Source organism: Benincasa hispida, chromosome 6 (assembly GCF_027475165.1).
Source record: "Benincasa hispida cultivar pf3 chromosome 6, pf3_genome.v1.1, whole genome shotgun sequence".
NCBI lineage: Eukaryota > Viridiplantae > Streptophyta > Magnoliopsida > Cucurbitales > Cucurbitaceae > Benincasa > Benincasa hispida.
The window spans coordinates 43128640-43143970 of record NC_143483.1 but is presented as its reverse complement, the minus strand read 5'-3'; positions in this window follow the sequence as shown (position 1 = coordinate 43143970).

Here is a 15331-nt window from a genome sequence, read left to right as displayed (position 1 = left end):
TTCATACAGGTGTTTACAAACTATTGGACCCTACGAGATTTAGGCATCAACCCCAACAGAAATAAGTCACTCTTACTTTATAATGATTTACTATTTAAAACTGGCTATTTCGCTTTGATGGCCTAGGTAACTCGATCCTAATCCTGAGCTAACTATGAACTCCTGTGAGGGTTGGCTCAACAACGTCGGCTCAATATTCATGCATCATCTTTATATTATAAGTGTTATAGTATAAGGGTGTATGGAAGCATGTATGCTTAGTTCATTACTTCAGTATATAAGAGTTATATATAGTAATGAATGGACATTACATAAAGCATGACACATAGGTTAAATTTATAAGAGTCATAAATACCTAGTCTAGCTTAGCAATGTGAATGGTTTTGGTTGTTTCCTGTTATAAGAGTTATAATAGAAATTAGAACTAAAATCAATCAGAAAGACATGCATGTAAATTTAGGCTTGAATTATGTTTTAAAAGAGTTTGACCTAAGATCACGGTTCTAATGAGATTAAAAACCTCAGGTTTAATCTTTTAATAAGTTTAATAGGATTAAATTGACTAATAAAAGATTAAATATGTACCAAATCTATCTATAAAGGACCCTTTGTCTAAGGCAGGTTCTATCTAGGTTGGTGTACTTAAGCTGATTGAAACGGAAAACCCCTACCTGGGAACCTACCTGGAAAGGTGAATTAGATAGATTTGATGCATACATGCAAATTTGAGGATAGTCCATTAAAGAGTTTAATGGGACTTGACTTGAGCTTGTTTAATTATCAAAGATGAGTTATTTTTTTAGCAAATTAAACTCACACTTAGATAAAATCAGTAGCCGGGTTGTCTAGGTTAATGAACCCTTAGGTAGAACATTCAGTGGGAGGTACTTGGGGTACGTGGTACTTCACTTAAACCTCTTCACGTTTCTCCCTAATGTTCACATCGTGAGATCTATCCTTGGCCTCGAGGCACCCTGTGAGTGTCCTTCTAAACGATGGTATTTGGGTAGGTCAATACCAAGGTGAATGGAGATAATGTTGATAGTAAATGGGAGCGGGACGTGTGACAACATATCCCACAGTCTCTCTCATTAGGTTGGATAACGTTTTGTGCATCACCTCAAGGCACTCTGGGAGTGTCCCCCTAAAGGATGACAGTTTTGCACGAATCGTTATCAGTTCTCTTGTATAGGATAAGGTCACTTTAATCTCTTGTCCTAATATGCTTATTCTCTACAGTGGGCACATTAGGGTGTGACTCTAGGGCCTAAAATGAGGGGCAACACTTACGCGAAATTGTTAAAGGTTAACAGTTCTGGACCGAAAAATGGTGACTGTTAAAATCAGTTACAAGAGTTGTTTCTGTCTAATGGTTGAGAATGTCTCATCCCAGTGAAGGGGCATTTGATCACCACACCAGTGACTTTTTTCCTGCCTCGTTGAGGCGTCATTGCAAAATAGATGTCATTTCACTTAGGGTACATAGAAACAATTTTTCTAAAACTAAAATTGGTGTTAAAAGTGGTAATGCATAGACTCATTAAGTTTGTTAATGTTTTTCAGCAACGATAAAATGGCTACAGCCATATTAGCTCTATTAAGCACCGATAAACTGACTGGCGAGAACTACGCTAGTTGGAAAAACATGATAAATACAATACTGATCAGGATAACCTTAGGTTCATCCTTACGGAGGAGTGTCCTCCTATTCTGACTTAGAATGCCACTCGAAATGTTTAAGAGGCTTATGAGAATTGGACACAGGCGAACAAGAAGGCTCGAGCTTATATCTTCGTCAGTTTGAACGTTTTGGCCAAGAAGCATTAGCCTATGGTCTCGGCTCGTGAGAGAGTCCCTGTGGGGAATGTTCAGACAACCGTCAGGACAGCTCAAGCATGAAGCTCTTAAAAGCATCTTCAACTCTGAAATGGAGGTGGGTAAATCTGTTCGAGAACATGTTCTGAACATGATGGTTTACTTCAATATGGCAGAGATGAATGGGTCACACATCGATAAGGACAGCCAGGTTAGCATAATTCTGAACTCGTTGCCAGATAGCTTCCTGCACTTTGTCAGCAGTGCGGTGCTGAATAAGTTGACTATACCCTTACAACTCTCCTCAACGATTTGAAAACGTTCCAATCCTTGCTGAAAAGTAAGGAGAAGAAGGCTGGTGAGGCAAATGTTGCTTCATCTTCAAAGAAGTTCCATCAAGGTTCGACCTTAGGGAGTAAGTCTGCACCTTTTACTTCTAACACTTCTAGGTGGAAGAAGAAGAAGGGTGGCAAGGGGAAGGGGAAGGCACCTACTAACCCATAACCTGCCGCACAGCGGGAAGGCGACCAACGCCGATTGAAAAAAAATGTTTCCATTGCAACTAGGATGGCTAGGCACTAGAAGAGGAATTGTTTTCGCTGGTTAAAGGAGAAGAAGAAGGCTAAGGCCAAGGCAAAATAAGGTAAATATGATTTACTAGTTTTGGAAATTTGTTTAGTGGAGAATGATGATTCTCCCTGGATTATTGACTTTGGAGCTACTAATCATGTCTGTTCTTCTTTTCAGGGGGATTAGATCCTAGCGGCAGCTTGAGGCTGGTGAGATGACGATGCGAGTAAGCACCAGGCACGTCGTCTCAACTGTGGCAGTGGGAGGACTCCAGTTGATGTTACAGAATAAATTTATCATTTTGAATTATGTGTATGTTGTTCCTGAGTTAAAGCAATACTTAATTTATGTAAAGTGTTTGATTGAATGTAAATATACTCTCAACTTTTCGATGAATAAAGTGTTTATTTTGAAAGATGGTGTTGAGATTTATTCAGTAAAACTGGAAAATAATTTGTATGTGCTAAGGCGGTCAGCAAAAAATTCCCTCCATAACATAGAAATGTTTAAAACTGTCGTAACTCAAAATAAAAGACTTAAGGTTTCTTGTAAGGAATATGCCCAACTTTGGCACATTCGATTAGGGCATATCAATCTCAATAGGATTGAGAGGTTGGTGAAGAATGAATTTCTAAGTGAGTTGGAGGAAAATTCTTTACCTGTGTGCGAGTCATGCCTTGAAGGCAAGATGACTAAAAGATCTTTTACTAGAAAAGGTGATCGAGCCAAAGAGCCTCTACAGTTAGTGCACTTAGACCTTTGTGGTCCAATGAATGTGCGAGCTAAGGGAGACTATGAGTATTTCATCACTTTTACTGATGATTACTCTCCGTATGGGTATGTTTATTTGATGCAATGGAAGTCAGAATCCTTTGAAAAGTTCAAAGAGTTCAAGGTTGAAGTTGAAAACGCATTGGATAAACAGATTAAAACAATTTGATCAAACTGGGGTGGAGATTTTTTGGATTATGAGTTCCAGAACTATATGATAGAACATGGAATCATTTCCCAACTCTCAGCGCCTGGTACACCTCAGGAGAATGGTGTATCAAAGAGGAGAAACAAAACCCTGTTAGACATGATTCGATCGATGATGAGTTAGGCTTCCTAACCGGATTTGTTTTGGGGTTTTACAGTGGAGATGCAGCTTATATACTCAATTGTGTTCCTTCCAAGAGTGTTGCCAGTACACCTTTGGAGTTGTGGAACGAATGTAAAGTTATTTTGTGTCACTTTCGCATATGGGGTTGCCCAGCACATGTGCTTGCTAATCCAAAGAAACTGAAACATGTTCGAGGTTATGCCTATTTGTAGGCTACTCCAAAGGCACACGAGGGGGTTATTTTTATGATCCTAAGGATCCAATTCCAAATGAAAGATTTGGGAGAGGCTCAGTTTGTTCTTGGTATTCAGATCTTTTGGGATCGAAAGAACAAAGTGCTAGCGCTCTTTCAGGCATCATACATTGACAAGATGTTGATCAAGTACTCGATGCAGAACTCCAAAAGGGGCCTACTACCTTTTAGGCATGGAGTTACATTGTCTAAGGAACAGTGTCCTAACACACCTCAAGAGGTTGAGGAGATGAGACAGGTCCCCTATGCATGTGAAGCATGTTACATGCATTGAAAGTATGTTATAAAGTATTATAATATATAGTATGCATGTGTAGGATTTCAAATGTTTTAATATAAATGTTATATTACATATTGAATACCTTTGATGTATGTTGTGGATGCTTAGCATGTCTAAAATTTTCTAAGTTGTTATAAAATTGGGTTAGACATTTAAAATCCACAAAAAGGATAAGTTGCATGCTCACGTAGGTTAACCACCTATTTTAATAGTTAAAATAGGTCGACATCTTGTAAACTTTGGTTACCAACTCAACTGGTATATAATCTTGTGTAAGGCTGGGGGTATTTAAGTTGACGGTCTTTGAAACACCTCGTACTTGAGGATTATGGCCTGAGCATTGTTAACTAGTTTTATGAGCAAAATGTGAGTGGTGTGAGGTTTTAAAACTGGTTTATCACCTAGACACGTAGGTTAAATCCAAATATAAATGTTGTACTTGGATAAACACCTAGACTTAGGTTGTTTAATTAGACAGATCAAATCTAAGTAAAGATATACCCAAACAAACAATAAGACACTTCAGTGGGAGTTGAATAGCATATATGATATGTTATTAGAACACTTCAATGATAGTTTATTAGAATACTTCGTCAATGAGAGATTAATAATATATATGATATGCTATTCTTAGCTCTCGCGTCCCTAAGAGTTCACATCGAGATTCATGCTTCACTTTGTGTCGATTATGAACCTCGATTGCTTCATTCGAAAAGTGGTGGCATGAATCAAGATCATATGAATGGGGAAGCTATTCACAGTAAAATCAAAAGGTGATGTTTTTTTTTTAAATCTCATGTCCTAAGAATTCACATCAAGATTCATGCTTCGCTTTGTGTCGATTATGAACCTCGACTGCTCCATTTGGAAAGTGTTGGCATGAATCAAAATTAGGTGAATGAAGGGAAGTTGTTCAATGTAAAATCAAATATACGATATATAAATTTCAACTCTCACGTCCCTAGAAAGTTCACACCGTAAGATCCGTGCAACGATTCATGTCGATTATGAACCACGACTGCTCCATTTGAAAAGTGTTTGCATGGGATCAAGATCATGGTTAATGGGGGAAGAGTTCATGGTAAGTGAGTGAAGGATATGTATCAACACATCTTGCGGTCTCTTCCATTTGTTTGGATCGTGAGATTCCTATGTTGCCCCTGCTTGTCGTCTTTAAGTTCGCCTTGCTAGTCGTTTAACGATAGCTATCCTTTCGAAGGGTTCTAACAGGTTGTTCATAATCACAGCTGGGTCAAGATCACCATTTTACCCCTGTGAATACATCTCGTTCCTTAAGTTCCTACTGACCCTCCAATGAACAATTTTAATTCATAATACCTATGCATCAAGTCCTTTCTCTATCATGAGAAGGCGGGGCCCCGATTGTTCAAGACTTGGAATCAGTTCTTAAGAGAACAACCTATCTGCTAACCCTAAATCAGGTAGGAGTGAATTCCATCTTGCAGAGCTATGTCCCCAGCTATTCATCCGGTTTTATCCCCAAAATGGAAGGCTTATTGAGCAGTGTTGTTGGACTACTCTCACCCATGCAGATCAAAGGATAATCTCGAAAACACGAGAGTTCATAGCTAGCTCAGAATTAAGATCAAGTTAACCTAGGTTACTAAATAATGAAATAGTCAGTTTTAACAGTGAACGGTCGTTATAAAACAAAGTGATTATTTTCGTGGTCTAGTCTATATGCAAAAGTGATTACCTACAAAATGGGCCGCATCCAATAGTGTTACCAGGATGAGATACCCAATTTCATCCATATACTTATTAGACCATTTAGGCTATACTATTAACTTGATCTTGTTTATGTCACCATATAAAGTTAAAGTATTCACACTATAGCCATAGATATGTTTATTGGATTTTCATAATAGAATGCAAAATCAACAACTTTATTGAATAAATTACTCAATAATATTTTATTGAGAAATAGAATGTTTAACACGAACTGCGAGTTCTAGGACATTTCCAACAATCTCCCACTTGGACTAAAACACAAGTAATGATAAGAAACATAAAGGGAAAATACAATAAACTAGGGCATCTTTAATACCATAGACATTCTCCCACTTGCCCTAGATTACGCCACTCAGAGTCCTAGTCCAACCAGGTGGCCCTCGAACACTTTAGCCGAGGGGGCCTTTTGTAAATGGATCAAGGTTGTCTTCAAAGGCTATCTTTGTGACGATCACATCTCCTCGGTGTACGATCACTATTGTCACAATACAGTGTGATAGGTAGGTGTATATTTGGAACTATTTCCAAATCAGCCAAGGATTTATGTAACCATACTACTTCTTTAGCAGCTTCACATGCAGCCACATATTCCGCTTCCGTTGTGGAGTCAACGATACAACTTTGCTTCATTCTTCTCTAAACTATAACTCCTTTATTGAGTGTGAAAACTGATCTTGAAGTAGATTTCCTTGAATCTACGTCAGTCTGAAAATCAAAATTAGTATATCCCGTGAGGATCAAATCCTTAGGTCCATACACAAGCATATAGTCCCTCGTTCTTCTTAGATACTTGAGGATGGTTTTTATAGCAATTCAATGACTGTGTCCTTGATTGGATTGGAACCTACTGACGATTCCAATTGCAAAGTATATGTCAGGGCGTGTACATAACACTGCGTTCATCAAACTCCCAAATGCAACTGCGTATGGAATTCTTGTCATTTCTTCAACATCTTGAGGTGTCTTAGGACACTGTTCCTTTGAAAAATGAATTCCATGTCTAAAAGGTAACATTCCCCTTTTGAAATTTTGCATATTATATTTTGACAACATCTTGTCAATATAAGATGCTTGAGATAGTGCTAAAATTCTATTCTTTTGATTCCGAAAGATTTGTATTCCTAGAACGTATTGAGCATCACCTAAATCTTTCATTTGGAATTGTGTTGCTAACCATTTCTTTACGTCAGTAAGGAAACTTATCTCATTTCCAATGAGCAAGATATCATCAACATAAAGAACTAAGAATGCTACAGTTTTGTTGACTATCTTTTTGTATACACAAGGTTCGTCAACATTCTATTCAAAGCTATAAGATTTGATCGCAGTGTCAAACCTTATATTCTAGGATCCTGATGGTTGTTTTAATCCATAAATGGATCGTTTAAGTTTACAGACTTTCTGTTCCTGTTCTTTTTCGATGAACCTTTCTAGTTGAGACATAAAAATACTTTCATCAAGATAGTTGTTTAGAAAAGTTGTGTTGACATCCATTTACCATAATTAATAATCATAATATGTGGCAATGGAAAGAAGTATTCTTATTGACTTTATCATGGCAACAAGAGAAAAAGTTTCTTCATAATCAACACCTTCTCTTTAGGTAAAACCTTTTGCCATGATTTTGGCTTTAAAGGTTTGCACCCTGCTAGTTTGGTCTTGTTTCCTCTTGTAGATCCATTTGCAACCTATAGGTGTAACCCCATGTGGTTGATCTACAAGTTCTTAGATAGAGTTGAAGTACATAGACTCCATTTCAACGTCCATGGCTTTTATCCACTGTTCCTTGTCAACATCTTTCATTTCCTTTTTAAAGGTTAATGGATCCTCTAAACCATCATCCTGTATGATGTTTTGAGTTTCTGTTAAACCCATATAGCATTTAGGTTGTTGAATAACCCTCCCACTACATTGAGGCATCCTTAACTCTTAGGATGGATGTGATGGGACAACAACAGTTGTTGATGGATCAGCTTGATCAACACCTCTTATTGATGTTTCTATAGCATATTTGGTCATTTCTTGCAATATTAGTTTACTACGAGGTAGATGATTTTTATATGATCTTCTTCGAATGTATCATTTGTTGATACAAATACCTTGTCTTCTTTGGGATCATAAAACAATCCTTCTTTTGTTTCTATGGGGTATCCTACAAAAAGGCATAATTTCGAATGTGTTTCCAATTTCTTAGGATTTTGTACCAACACATGTGTTGGACAACCCTTGATACGGAAATCACTTAAACTAGTTTTGTGTCATTTCCATAATTCATACGGTGTTTCTATAATACTTTTTGAAGGAACAACGTTTAAAATAAATACTGCAGTCTGTATTGCATACTCCCAAAAGGATTGAGATAACTGAGCACAACTCATCATTGATCGGACCATGTCTAACAAGGTTCGATTTCTCCTTTCTGCAACACTGTTTTGTTGTGGTGTTTTTGGTGTTGTGAGCTGGGATTGAATTCCATGATCTATTAGATAGTTTTAGAATTGTAAATCCATATACTCACCACCTCGATCAGATTGAAGTGTTTTAATTATTTTACTTAACAAATTTTTTGTCTCAATCTTAAATTCTTTGAACTTTTCAAGGCTTTCAGACTTATGACTGATTAAGTTAATATAGCCATATCTAGAGTAATCATCAATAAAACTGATGAAATATTGATAGCCTCCTCGTGCTTTTATATTCATCGGACCACATAGATCTGAATGTATAAGTTTGAGAGGCTCTTTGGCACGAAGACCTTTGTGAGAAAAAGATATTTTAGTCATTTTTCCCTCAAGATACGATTCAGATGGAGGTAAATAACTATCTTCTAACTGATTTAGATGATCATTTTTTTTTTTACTAATCTCTCAATCCTGTTGAGATTAATGTGACCAAGTCTAAGGTGCCAAAGATAGGTGTTAGGAGAAATTTTCTGTTTCTTATTTTGAATCTCAGTTGTTTTAAACATCTCTATATTTAGAATGACCTTCGCTTCAGTTGGTTTTAATATGTACAAGTATTTTCGAGTCTTGCATAAAAAATATGAAGATCATCCGCTCAGGACCGCCTTCTTTGAATAGCTGGAATGTTTATCTAAGCTAGCCAATATTTAGACCTCTTGAATAAACAAACACTTCATTAGATTCAAAATATATTTTGTACATATTTTCTAGCAGACAGGAAATGGAGATCAAGTTTCTTTTCATCTTAGGTACATAATATACATTCCTAAGTAAGATAAAAGACTCTCCAAAAAATAGCTTGACACCTTCCACTGCATAAGCTGAAATGACTTCACCTATTCCCACCTTGAAAGTCATTTCTTGTTCAGAAAGTTCACACCAAGAACTAGTTTCCTGTAGAAAAGTGAAAACATGATTAGCGGCGCCTGAATCCACTATCTAGGTAAGGTGAATATTCTCCATTAGACATGTTTCAACTACTAGTAAATCAGATTTACCTTGTTTCGCCTTTCCCGCTTTCTTTTCAGCCAAATACTTTGGGCAGTTACACTTCCAATACCAATCTTCTCCGCAATGGAAACATTCTCTTTTGGGAGTTTTGATTTTGTATTTGTTTTTCTTAGTAGTAGTTTTATTTTTCCCTTTTTCTTTCTTCTTCATTTGTATGGATTTGTCTTTCGAAGAAGAAAGAGCAGACTTCTTATTATTAGTGGGTTTCGTTCCAAACGTAGACCCTTTAAAAAACTTCTTAGGTTTAGAAATAAAATTTATTTCTTTCTCCTTCAATTTCATCATAGACTGATATGTCTATAACTCGTTCAACAACGTGGTCAGATTATATGTAATTTTGTTCATAACAACATTGGTTCTGAATGGCAGATAACTCTTCGGGAGAGATTCCAATATTATATTTACTTGACTTGTTTCATCTATCATCGCCCCATGAGCCATAACAACATTAAAATGGACCATCATATCGAGAACATGTTCTCTAACGTTGGTTCCATCTTTCATGTGAGTAACATAAACATACTTAATGGCTTCATGTCAAACAAAAGATGACAGTTGCCCGAACATCTCTTGAAGCGACGCAATTATCTCACGGGCGGTGGGCATTAACCTCATGTTTCTTATTAAGTACGTAAGATATGCTTGCTAAGATGTAGTTATGAGCTTTCTCATTAGCCCTTACCCACCTATCATAGTTGTCCCGAACATTTTGGTTCGCTGTTGTACTGGGAACTGGAGGATATTCCTTCATCAACAAAAACCTCAAATCATCCACAACTAGCATTATATTGATGTTGGATTTCTAGTTTGAATATCGTTCCTCGTTAAATTTATCGAAAGCTAGCAATTGTATGATTGAATTCGACATTGCTGAAAAAATTTAAACAAATTCTATTAAATATTTATGCATCTAAATCAAATTTTAGCAAAATAATAAAGTACCCAGTAAATCTTTATTTATTTGCAACGATACTTTAGTGATTTAGAACAATTGCTTCCAAGGGGCAGCTAAGAATTTCTTCACTGAAGCAAGACAATTCTTGACTAAATACTATATCAGAATAATTCTTTACTCCTATAGTTCTTTGTTTTTCGTGTTCGGTCAAGATCTTTACTAACAATTAGTAATTCTTATAAGTGTGACCCGCCATTTTCAGATCTTATAAAACAATATGAATATGCACCCGAAATAGAAGACAATACCCAAGACCGAACTATAAGACCCTATTCATTTTACTGAAGCCTGGGTTGTTCCGAATCCTATGTTACAACCCTCCGAGGGGATCGTCTTGGTTAACGACTAGCTATTGCCGCTTAAAAATGACAGCAGGCACAACTAATGGAGGAGACTGTAGGACAATGTTGACATATTTCCTTCACCCACTTACTATGAACTACTTCCCTCATTCACCTTATTATTGACCCATGCAAAAACTTTCCGAATGGAGCAATCGCGGTAAAAGCAACATGAAGCCGAGCATGGATCTCACGGTGTGAACTCTTGAGGACGTGAGAGCTAATAACTATATATCGAATATATTGTTAATCTCCCACTGAAGTGTTCTTTATGTTTAGGTATGTATTTACTTAGGTACAAAAAGGGCTAAATTTAAACAACCTAAGTCTATATCATTTTATCCACAATTATATTTGGATATAACCCTACGATGTCTAAGTATTTAAACCATTTTTAAACCTCACACTGCCTATGCAAGCTCATAAAAATCAGTTAACAACGCTCAATCTTTCGGTCATAATCCCCAAGTAGGAGGTGTTCCGTAAACTTTCAACTTAAGTACCCCCAGCCTTAGACAGGTTTATGAATCGATTTGAGTTTGTAACCAAATTTTATAAGGTAACAATCTATTTTAACGATTAAAACTAGTTAACCTAAGTGAACATGCAACCGTTCTTTGTTATGGATTTTGAACGTCTAACCCAATTTTATAACTACTTACAAAACTTTAGACATACTAAACATCCACAACATATAACAAAGGCATTCGATATCTAATATAACAATTATATTAAGAAAAAGAAACCCTAACATGCATACTATATATTATAACATTTTATAACATACTTTCAATGCATGTAACATACTTCCTATGGTGGGGTTTTAAATCTACATGACATACTGTATGCATATACATGATTTATTTAATTACATACATCACATGCATAAATAATTAAAACACAAACTGATATGGTTTTCGTTTTGGCATAAACAAGCAAACAAATGCCTAATTATTACAAAACAACTTCAAAACTGCTTTTGAATCGCTTGAACCACTCCAAACCGAACCCACAAAGTCTGAACTGGACCAGCCAAAAACCTTTTTTAGGTTGAACAGGACAGGACTTCGAGAAAATCGGTCGAATCGGCTGCTCTCGGTTAATGCTCAAAATCTCGCTAAGGCTCATCGCGTAGCACTGATGTTTATCGTCTAGCACGATCATCTTGTGTTGAGCAGAGCTACACGATCGTGTAGTGTCTTCTTGCTATCGTGTATCCTCATCGTCTAGTGTCGGGTAGAGCTACACGATCGTGTAGTGCTATCGTATAGTGTGTCTTCACATTGTTCAGTGCCCGTGCAAAGTTACAAGATCGTGTAGTGCCATCGTATGGAACTTAAACGCATCGTTTAGCACGTGCCACTACACGATCATCTAGCGCATAACACTTCAACAACCAGTGCCCGTAGCTACACAATCGTCTAACTTTTCTTCACATCGTTTAGCACCCGTAGCTAGACAATTATCTAGCATTTAAACCTCAACGATGATATTTGAGCAGAGGCTGAAAAACTGGAATCTGTTAATCGGCCTTCTTCACTTGTTTCTTCAATTATATCTTAATTTCAACTCTAATGACTCCAAATAAATTACAAACTCTTGAAAACACAAATAAGCTCATGAATCAAGAGGTAATTACAAATTTAATTAAGAAATCAAAGAGAAATAAAATGCCAAAACTCATAAAACCATATCAGTGCACTAGTTTCATATAACTCATGAAAAACACTCACCACACCAAAATTAAATCGAATTGAATGCTTATATGATGCTCTGATACCAATTGTAAGAGTATATCAGCATGCAGCAGAAGCAACAAGGATCAATAAGCACTTTAATTCATTAATTTTGGCAGAAAATAAAGCATGCTCATCAATTAGAAGAGGGTTTGAAGTAATACATTTGAAGAACTCCTTAAGATCTTGATTCTCAGCTATTGTCTTCTCCAAAACTTGTTATGAACCACCTCAAGGTCCTTCCCACTATCCTCTTGGAGCTTTAGAATGATTTGTGGACTCAAGAACAACTTGAACGAAAGGAAACTTGGAGAGAAGCCCATTGCTATAACCCATTTGAAGAATAGTTTTTTCAGCTCGAATTTTTCTATAAAAACTCTTTGAATGCATGCCTCAATTCCACTGCAATCTTCTTTATTTATTGTAGGCTATCATGCAAAGAAGATAGCTGCATGACATGCAGCTCATGCTTGGAGTTATCAGGGCTGTTAGTTGCTTCCTCAAAGCTGGTGGGTTTACTATTGCTTAATAAAATGGCGACACTTAAAGCAACACTAGCAAAGTATGATTCTTGGTATCTTGCAGGTGGCACAATGGTTCTTCTAGTTCTAACTCTTGCTAAGGAATAATTTTATAAATCTCCATGTGTCTCTACTTGTTCACTTGACACAAGCTCACTGTCACTAGTCTCAACAGTTTCATCACCTTCAACTTCTAGATTTTGTGAAGAAGAAGAAGCTCCTTGAGCATTTTGAGGCTCCACCTCAAACCTTGTGTGACTAGTCTTTGACATAGATGTTGATGGTTTCTTGGACATCATAAACATTTTATTTTCTCTAAACACAACATCTCTACTATTAGCACATCTCTTCTTCACAAGATGCCATAGTCTATAAACCTTCACTCCCGGTGTAAAGCCTAGAAACATGCATTTGACAGCCCTAGGTTTCAACTTACCTTGGCTTTGATGCACATAGCCTACACATCCAAACACCTTCAAGTGTTCCAACTTAAAAGGCTGTCCTATCCACCTTTCTTCTGGAGTTTTCAGCTCTATGGACTGATGTGGGCACCTATTTAGAGTGTAGATCGTGTAAGAAACAGCTTCAGCCCAATCTTTCTCAGGCAAAAGAGCATTAGACAGCTAACATCTCACCCACTCACACTGTTCTGTCCAATCTTTCAGCAACTCCATTTTGTTGAGGTGTATACCTCACTGTTCTGTGCCTCACAATGCCATTTTCCCTACAGAAAAAGTTGAACTCCTCTCCACGAAACTCTAAACCATTGTCAGTTCTCAAGTGTTTAATATGTTTAGAGGTTTGCATTTCAATCAAGGTCTTCCATTCTTTGAATCTACTAAACACTTCATCTTTGGTTTTTAGAAAGAAAACCCAACTCTTCCTTGATTAATCATCAACAAAGGAAAGAAAGTACTTTGCTCCGCTAAGCGAAGGAGGGTGTGTTGGCCCTTATAAGTCAAAATGCACATATTCAAGTATCTTCTTGGAGGTGAACTGTCCTTTAGGGAAGCCTTGCCTTATTGCCTAGCCAAGTATGCAATGTTCACAAAATTTCAAGCTGTCTCCAACACCTTTAGGAAGAATCCCCTGCTTTAAAAGAGCTTGCAGCCTTCTTACACTAATATGAGATAGCCTTTTATGCCATAGCTCATCTTTTGTGGGTTCTTCATCAGTTTCCATCAAGGTCGAATGTGCCATTTGCACATCCTTAATGACATACAAGTCATTCACTTTGGTTGCCACCAACACTACTTTTGAGTCTTTAATTATTTCAAAAGTGCCTCAAACTCCTCTGTATTCATAGCCAATGGAGTCAAACATCCTCAATGATAAGAGATTTCTCTTCAATGTAGGAACATGCCTCACATGAAGGAAATCAAACTAGAGTATTTCCATAAGCAGCGGAAGGGATCATTCTAAATTCCATTCATATTGAACACATAACAATTACAGTCTAAAATTGGAAACTAACAGGTCATCCATATACAAAAATTACAGCATGCTACATGATGATATAAGAAATAGAGGATGCATACCTTTGAAGAACCATTCTTCAAGAATCTCTCGATCAGTCTATAATGCGTCCACAACAACACTCGAATGCAACGAACGTCTTAATGATCCTTGAACCCAATCGAGTCCCACTCGATCCACGAATTGAGTAAAGAAACCACCACACGTGTTACCTTGGTATTCTCGGTGTGAGAATCCAGGAGTTGTGGGCTCTGTATGATCTTGGCTTGAGGAAGAGACTGGAGGTCTACGATCGAGTAGACGATCGAGCAAGTGGGAGATAAGAAGTTGGTCTATCACATAGACGATGTGCTCGATCGTTTAGTAAACCGAACCCTATCGCATAGACTTTGCTACTCGATCATGTAGCAATGATCAGTTGAGTGACTATCATATAGTCAACTCTAAGCGATCACTTAGCTGATCGTGTAGTATCTCAATGGCTATCGCTTAGTAAAAACAATTTTCACTTGATAGCCTATTACTCAAAAACAATTTTCACTTGATAGCCTATTTCCATGAGTAATTTTCAAATGGAACAACTCTTAATTTGGAAAACAATTTTTCTTTTATCTCACGGTTACTATAAAACTTTCAATAACTTCCCACTCAATTGGTTATTAAAGAAAAAGAATTAATTATCATATAATTAATATATTATAAATAAATATGATAACCAACTTATCATATTATATTTATAACCTATAGTTTTAATATTTCATCTCATGAAACATATAAATCATAGTTCTTTTTTTATTTTATGGTACTTAATGTAAATCATATTTACATTAATTTCTCCATTTAATGTATCTCATACATCATACTAATTATATCACATATAATTGAATTTTCTCTTGTTAATTTGATCACTTCAAACTAACTCCAAAATCTGATTCTCAACTTGAATCCATTGAGCTACCAAGGGGACCTTATGGACCTGTAGCTTGAAGCTCCAATGATACGTGAATAACTGACTAAACTCTTTAGTCACGAGATCCACCATCCGTTAATTGCCGGG